Genomic DNA, 9055 nt, shown 5'->3' with positions numbered 1-9055 from the left:
CATGAAAACTAATTCACTAAAGTAATATAGATAAAAATTCATAAGAGCCCATGAGTGCACACCTTCCTTGACATAACATGTGACTGTCTGCTTGAGTGATGAATGCGAACGTGCACTATTGTGTAGGGCTGAAGAACACGTCCTGTGTGTACTCACGGCTAAGCCCATGAGCACATGAACAACAGATACAGGCACCCAGTAAACAAACCGCTCAAATACCATCAAGGGTGACTGAGCTATGACAAACACAACTAACACTTGTCATGCATCCCCTCCCAACAGCATCCATGCTCTCGGCATGTAAGCCATGCAGTCTGTTTACCCTCACAGCTCCAGTTTTTAGTTCCAGGTTCAGCACGATCATTACACCAGCTGATTGGAAGGTAATACTTACTGAAAATCCTCAAAAACACTTGCAAACTATATATATATATATATATATATATATATATATATTAGGGGTGTAACGATACACGTATTCGTATTGAACCGTTCGGTACGAGGCTTTCGGTTCGGTTTTCGGTACGCATTTTTGAACCGAACGGTTCGTTGGACCATTTTTCCTGCCGACCAAAATTTCGTTATTTCAAATGAAGGCGCGTCACGCGTGGCAAGCGCGCTCATAATGTGCGTGACCACAACATTGCCCAACATCAAATGGCAAATGTAATGTAAGCGGAACGAAACCACTCGTTATTGTGTGGTTGAAGGACCGTTTATCAGTTTGGACAAATACAGCGCGAGCCGATCTTAATCATCAGCACTGTTACAGTTACTACACAGCCAAATCCAGTAAAGAAAGCATTTGAATTCGCCACTGAAGTAATAACATCGCTGCAAGATCTAGTGAGAAACATTCGCATTTCTCCGTTATTAACGGATCAAACAGCGCTGACGTGGAAACCAGGAAGAAACATTGTGCCATGAATGAACTATCCAGTGTCCACAGATCAGCAACATTCACCATGGGTTTACTGTAGTAACACTACTAACTGTAACCATGGAAGTTTGGCAGGAATAGTAGGCTATAATGCTTTCAAGTAACATCACGTCTGTTTTATTTTGACATTATGAATACAATTGCTGCCCTCAAATGTTAATCTGAACTAAAATAATCCTTTGTTTATAACTACTACAATATTACATTTAATTTTGTCCAAGGAGCTGTTTTGTTTTATAAGCTCCTAAGAAAAGTCAAGTATAGCTCCATCATTGCTCAAAGTTAAAAAATATCATACTTTATGATGTTAGTTTTAATAAAAATATAATTAAAAAGATTAAATCAAGGAAATTTCTCTGGCATTTCTTTCTTTTTGCTGTATCGGAAACGTACCGAATCGTACCGAACCGAACCGTGACACAAGTGTATCGTATCGAACCGAACCGTGAATTTTGTGAACCGTTACACCCCTAATATATATATATATATATATATATATATATATATATATATATATATATATATAAACAAGACACCAGGTCTGTTTCATGTGAAAGCTTGTACTGGAGAAAAAAAAAATATATATATATTTTTTTAAATCACTCTTTGTTATAACAGTTACAACAGTCAGACAAATTGTGAGATAAAGTCACATTATAGTTATAAAGTCGCAACTACAAGATTTAAAGTCACATTGATAATTAAAGTCTCAAATGTTAGATGTAGAGTCACATCATTAGCTGTAAAATCGCAATTTTGAGATTTAAAGTGATATTACCAAAGTCTCAAATGCCAGATGTAGTCACATTATTAGTATTAAAGTCACAATTCGTGGGTGGTGGCGCTAGTGAGCACCGTATGGAGTAGACATGTTTTGCTGAGTTCCTCTCCATATAAAGTCGCAATTACAGGATTTAAAGTCACATTATTAGTAAAAAAAAGGCAGCAATTGTGACATTTAAAGTCTCAAATGTGAGATGTAGTGGCACATTATTAGTTATAAAGTAGCAATTACAATATTTAAAGTCACATTATTAGTTAAATTCTCAAATGTGAGATGTAGAGTCACATTATTAGTTATAAAGTTGCAATTACAATATTTAAAGTCACATTATTAAAGTCTCGAATGCGAGACGTAATGTCACAATTGTGACATTTAAAGTCAACATAACGATAATTCAACACAAGAAAAAGGCAATGTAACAACGTGTCCACAAACAACACCAGAAAATAAGGAACTAAAACAGAGGGCATTATATACACGTGAACTAATGAACTAATGAGGGAAAGGTGTGAGAAATCAATCAAACAATGAATTACCATGACAACCAAGAACAGGCAGGAACATCGGAACAAAGGAAAGAGGAAAAAAGAGAAATGAACTAAAATAACTGGTGGACTGGTGACAGACCAGGGCGGAGCAGATGGAACAGGAGACCTACAGGTCAGAGTAGACAGATCAGGAGATCACCAGGGAGTAGACGGAACTAGAGACCCCAAAAGCAAGACAGAATGATGGTGACCCACAGTAGTACAGATGGAGGAAGAAGCCTTTGTAGAGTCCTGAGCTCGACCAACCGAGGTGATGGCGTGATCGGCAAAGATCTAGGTGGAGTCCGCAGGATCGCAAGACCAGATGGACTAGGAGACCAAGGCGGAGCCGCAGTGATGAGCGGCCAAGGTGGAGCCAGGGTGCCGGAGGACTGAAGCGAAGCTGGTGTGAGTGAGGACCGAGACAGATCCAGAGGGAAGAAGGAGGAGCCTTGAGCCGGAGTGGTGGAGGAATGAGGCACAGGACTGGAGGTCTGTGGAGAAGGTACAGAGACAACTAACAAAGGTGGAGCAGGAGGGTAGAGGGATCCCAGTCGAGCCAGAAGTACGATGGTCCCAGGTGGAGCCGAGGGAGCAAGGAACCAAGCCGACTGGTCGACAGGCCGAGGTGGAGCTGTGGGTTCTGAGGTCTGAGGCGGAGCCAGGGGATCCATACACCACGGCAGAGCTGAAGACCTCTGTCCAGAAGAACTGTGCTGCTGACCTGGAGGAGGAGGGAATGGGAGGCTGATGCGGGACCATCAGCAACAATGGAGATTTGGCACTGTGCAAAACCATCAGCAACGATGAAGACTTGGAGCTGGGCAGGACTAACGATGACAAAGAAGACTTGCAGCTAGGCAGGACCAGCGCTGATGAAGAAGACTTGGGGCTGGGCGGTGCCAGCGGCAAAGAAGAAGACTTGGAACTGGGCAGTACCACTGGCGATGAAGGAAAAATGGAGATTGGGCTGGACCACTAGAGGATGAAGAGGTCAGTGGGTGGGGACAAGGGTGGGAAGTGGCTCTGCCGAATCCCAGTCTATCAGCCACTCTACGTCATCCAGCTGTACTAAAACTCCCATGGGCACAGATTTATAAACCAGCTCATACACCAGGTCAGATAGGACATCAGGCTTTGTTTCCGGGAAGGACAAGGCTTCAGGCTCTGGCTCCATTGGGGGCATTGGCTCAGGCACAGGGCTCATGGTGGGCATTTGCTGGGTCTCTCGGTCTGCGGTGGGCTTAGGCTCTTTAACCTCGGTGGGCGTGGTTACTGGATCAGAGGTGGCCATGATGGACAAAATCAACAAGGGGTTTGTACATTCCAGACATCACAGAATACCTTCTCTCCACATTCCTCTACTCATGTCGGGTAAGTCCAGCAGGCTATAACAGTTCGCTCCTACCCAGTATAACGATTTTAGTGTCTCATTGTCATAATTAGAGCACTGGGCAAGCTGGCAAAAACGAGCGGTATAATCCAAAATAGGTAATACTTCACAGGCGAGGGCATAAATTCCGCTGCAATATACATATTTTTTAACGGTCTGGTGTTCTGTCACAGAAGGATGGTGATGATGAAGATGGGACGTAGAGGATCTTAAAATGCTTTGTGAATTGTATTAAAGAAAAACAAAAGAGTCCAACATAACGATAATCAAGCACAAGAGAAAGGCAATGTAACAGTGTGTAGGACACAAACAAAACCAGACAATGAGGAACTAAAACAGAGGACATTATATACACATGAACTAATGAGGGAAAGGTGTGAGAAATCAATCAAACAATGAATAACCATGACAACCAAGGACAAGCGGGAACATAGGAACAAAGGAAACAAACAAAGTCCTTGAAAATGAAACCAAAACACTGACAAAACATGACAATACTGTGATATAAAGTCACATTATTAGTTATAAATTCTCAATTGTGAGATATCACTCCTAAAGGTTCTTTATTGGCATAAATGGTTCCACGAAGAACCTTTAACATCCATTGAACCTCTCCACTGCACAAAAGGTTCTTTAGAGTGGAACATTTTTATTTATGTACTTCACAATAAAAAAAAAAAAGTTATTTTAAGAACTGTTCACTGAAAGGTTCTTTGTGGAAGGAAAATTGTTCTTCTATGGCTTCGCTACAAAAAAACAAACATTTTGGAACCTTTATTTTAAAGAGTGTATTAAGTCACTTAATACTGATGTATTGTAAAACTCTTTTTTTTTTAAAAGCCAAGATAATTTAAATAAACAATTTGACTTTTTTTAGAAACACATTTTTAACAAAATTACTTATTGCTTCAAGAAAAAAATATTACAAAAACATGTAGAATGCTAAATGTACCAAGTTTCAATGTAGGAGAACTCTACCAACGTGTTTTGTATGTCTTCTGTCAGGATGGACTGCTTCTTCCCTGGTCTTCAATTGTTTATGTACATTTGTGTTAAACCCTTTAAGTATTGTAAGAACATGCTGTACCCAATTGGAGGTTGTAAATGTCAAGAAGAGAGTAAGGGAAAAAATATTGTTTGCAGCCACATCTAACAGAACAAGCTAACACAAAGCAAAACAAATGGAGCAGCACAGCAGTGTCATGGGCCTTTCTTCATTTAACATTTTCTTACCATAAAACCCATCTATTTTCTTAACCACACATGATTATTCTAATTATGTTGTAAAAACAAGATCATTTTTCCTTCAAAAATTCACATAAAAAGTAGGAGAAAACATAAGCTCAGCTAATCCGCCCGTTAACAAAATGCTTATTATCACGTGCACACCTGGCTATCTTTAAGTTATTAAACCCTCCTTCGACATGAACCATCAGGCTTATGCCAAGATATCCCAAAAGTTATTTAGCTAATTCTCAAGAGTAGGGTACGGGGAACGTGCTTCCATATGTGTAGATCAGTTAAAAGTATTTCACATGCGGCACGCTCGCTCAGATAAACTCATAACTAAGAAACTCCACTACTAAGATAGACAGACTGAGAATTTAACAGACACCAAGATTTAACTAACCAATAATATGAGAAGATTGTTAGAAGAAAAGTTTCTTTATAGAACCTTATAGGGTTCTGTCAGGCGCTTCATATTTAGAACCTTTAAGGGGTTCCCATCATGGGATCATTTTTATGATTTCATTTTAATTCGTTTTTTTTATTTTATGATTTAAACAGCTTATACACATACTTTATCACTACAAAAAAGTTGGGTAACACTTTACTTGAATGGGTGTGCATAAGACTGACATGACACTTTCATAATCAAGACATGACACGTCATGAATACGAAGGAGGTTTTATGCATGTTTATGACAACTGTCATTAAGTGTCATTCAGTCAATTATGACATTTTTTAATGCAAATATGACATTGTTTGAGATGTCTTTGTTATGACAACTTGACATAAACCAATGCATCATAACCTGTCAGTGTCTTGGTAAATGACAACTTGACATTACCAAGACAACATAAATTGTCATAAATATGTCATAAACATGACATAGCAGATTAATTATCAAACTTAAGAAACATTACATTACATTAAACTGTCATGTGGTTGGTTTTGACATTGGGTGTCATGAGGCCATTATAACTGTGTCATGAATATTTTTCTTGACCTCAACTACAGTGGTACAAATTGAATTTGTCATTAAAAGGTTATAACAACTGACAGGTTATGATGTATTGGTTTATGTCAAGTTGTCATGAAAAAGACACTGACAGGTTATGATGTATTGGTTTATGTCAAGGTGTCATAACAAAGCCATCTCAAACAATGTCATATTTGCATTAGAAATGTCATAATTGAGCGAATGACACTTAATGACAGTTTTACCAAAAGTTGAAATAACCTGTTGAACTTGAAAGTATGCGATCATTTAAGACCTTAAATTTGACTCAAGAACCTTGTTCTTTTGCACAATTTATTTCTAAGAGGGGCAGCAGCATAAGCTAAATGTGTGGTGTCGAACAACTCTACGATGTAAAAAAAGACTTTTAGAAGTTGTAAATAAAGCAAAGATAATTAGAGTATTATTATTAGAGTATATGTACAAGAAAACTGTATTTCAGGATTTGTATTTTAATATTTCACGGTCAATGTGTTACTAGCGGTTTCTTTGTAACTGTTTGCAATTTTACAAGCGAAAATTGTTTGTACACCAAATTTTTTTTTTCCCAGTGTAGATGACTAGCTTTGTCTATCAGGCGTAAGGAACTTTCTTTTGGAAGGTCTGGGCCTCAACCACCAAATGAAAGTGAATAAATGTGGTGGTGTTTAGAAAGAGGTCACCATAACTCCATCTAGCATTCACTTGACTCTGAACACGTTCAGGTTGAGAGCTTCCAGACTGACATGCAATATGCACCAATCTCATGTGTCACGTCAAGCGAACAAACCACAGGTCAATGTAATCGCCCAACAGTGGGCTGTTCTGTGGTTGATGGACAATTTATGGGCAGTTTCTCTCACCTTTCTGAATTTATGAGGTATCAGCCAAAGAATTATGGGTTGGACTGCTCATCTAGGAGGAAACGCAGCTGAATTTACATCTATCAGTGTAAAAGCACCAAATGATGGGAGTGAGTTCTCGGCTCCATTAGTAATGTGCGAGAGCTTGTATTGTATTCAAGATTTTTTGGGTGCAAAGGGACTGTTAAGTCATCTTAAAGGGAACTGCCAAAACACAGAGTGGAGTTTTCGTGCCAAAACGTTGAAGGTTATATTACTGGCCAGTATTTACAGTGAAACATACATTACCGCAGTCACTTTAAAGGGCCTGAGTGTCACCCTATCAGAATACAGTTAAAACATCCAGCAGCTGTACAAGCCCAGCTGAGAGCACGTCCCACTGTCGGAGGTGTTCTTCTAGAGCCACACATATGAAATGAGATCCTAGTCAATGTTACACTTGAGCAATAAAAGAAATAGAGAAAAGGAGAGAATCAAATAAAGCAATGTTATCCCTCACTTTGCTTTCACACAGTCTCTCTCTGCTAGGGTGAGGGAAGGTCCTTGCTTTTCTCCCCGATTGACACTTACGTTCCAAGTTGTAAATGAAACCGTATTTGCTTAAAAAACCCATCAAATAACCCTATTTATTATAATATTTAAAAGAAGAGCCAGAGGGGGGGGGGGGGGGGGGGGGGGGGACTTTAATGTAATAGACATTAGCAACATTTGGTTTGTTAAAGAGGCCATTTGATGCTTTTTAATGGTTTCCTTTACCTTCAGTGTGTAATGCATCAGTTTGTGCATGTATAAGATCTGCAAAGGGAAGCTCACAGTCTCCCACAAAAGGGATTTCTAACAGAGAACACTGATCCAGACCTGCCTTAAGTCGGGTGCACACTGTCCGGTTTATAATAGCCTAGTCTTTTACGATTGTTGCTTGTCAGACTGTACGAACATGATCCTCGCTGTAAGCCATGTCACACTGTAAGATCTCAGTTGTCATAAATGTCAGACGGCACGGCAGTCAAGACGCGTTACAATGGACGCACGCAAGAAAACTCGTCCGGAGTTTTACATTATCAATCAATGACACGTTCGGTGACAGTGGGTTGCATTACACGAGGGATTGAAATTCGGAAGAAATCTCTAATGTATTTTGGTCAAAAATCGAGCTGTAATCCAAATCACCATACATAGCCTATTTGAAATGACTTTAATGACTTAGCTTGACACAAACATCTGTTATAAACCACTTTTTTTTATTGTTCTTAGGTGTCTTACATGACACAGATGGTAACATTGAACAGGGGTTCTCTTCACCAGCTTCTTATTTTTGTTTTCAGTACTAAGCTTTGAAAACAAGCCTGTAGGTTAGACAGCACTCTATATGTCCTGGTTGACCGGTGATTTGGCAGTGGTTTTGACAGCAGGTCATTCTAAGTGCAGTTACTGCAGGATGCTCTGTTGAGTCCTGGACATCTACTTCCCTCCCTGGAAAATCCCAATTCATCATCATAGGAACGTCTAATACAGTGATTAATCACTTCTGGATCACAGCAGTGATCAATCAACATGATTCATTGAACCTGATTGTGCTGATTCCATTACATATCAATACAATCACCATATTTTTTTCCTCACAATATTATTTCTTTGCACATTTATATGTCTTAGACTTCATTAATAAAAAACTAAATAAGCGGAAACTTTAAGTTCTGTGTTTTTCCAGAACAGACAGGGCCATTTCAATGAGGTACAATCAGTTTCTATTCACTCATGCTCAGATTATGAATCAGTGACGTATATCATGTCGTTGTCAACATCCCTCCATGTTAATTGCATTTGATAGTTTAGTGTGTAATGTAAAAATAAACATGCTTATATGGTGACATTATTTTAAAGGCATCAATAAAACAAATAAATAAAATCAACTGGTAAAGAAGTTGCTTATGCTCAAGCCTGCATTTGATCAAAAATACAGTAAAAAAAAAAAGAAGTAATATTGTAAATGATCATTTCAAAGTAAAATAACTGTTGCTGTCTATTTTCTATTCTGTGATGGCAAAGCAGAATTTTCAGCATCATTACTCCAGTCTTTATTGTCACATGATCCTTCAGAAGTCATTCTAATATGCTGATTTGGTGCTCAAGAAATTCTTGTTTTATTTTTCTTATTATCATCAAAGCTAAAAACAGTTGTGCAGCTTAATATTCTCGTGGAATCCATGATATATTTTATTTTGCCCGGATTCTTGGATGAATGAAAGTTTAAAACAACATTTATTTCAAAAAGAAATATTTTGTAATAAAGGTCTTCACTGACACTTTTGTTTCATTTAATGTA

The sequence above is a fragment of the Rhinichthys klamathensis genome, unplaced genomic scaffold (assembly GCF_029890125.1).
Source record: "Rhinichthys klamathensis goyatoka isolate OS25496 unplaced genomic scaffold, OSU_Roscu_1.1 h1tg000178l_1, whole genome shotgun sequence".
Classification (NCBI taxonomy): domain Eukaryota; kingdom Metazoa; phylum Chordata; class Actinopteri; order Cypriniformes; family Leuciscidae; genus Rhinichthys; species Rhinichthys klamathensis.
This window is presented reverse-complemented; position numbering follows the sequence as displayed.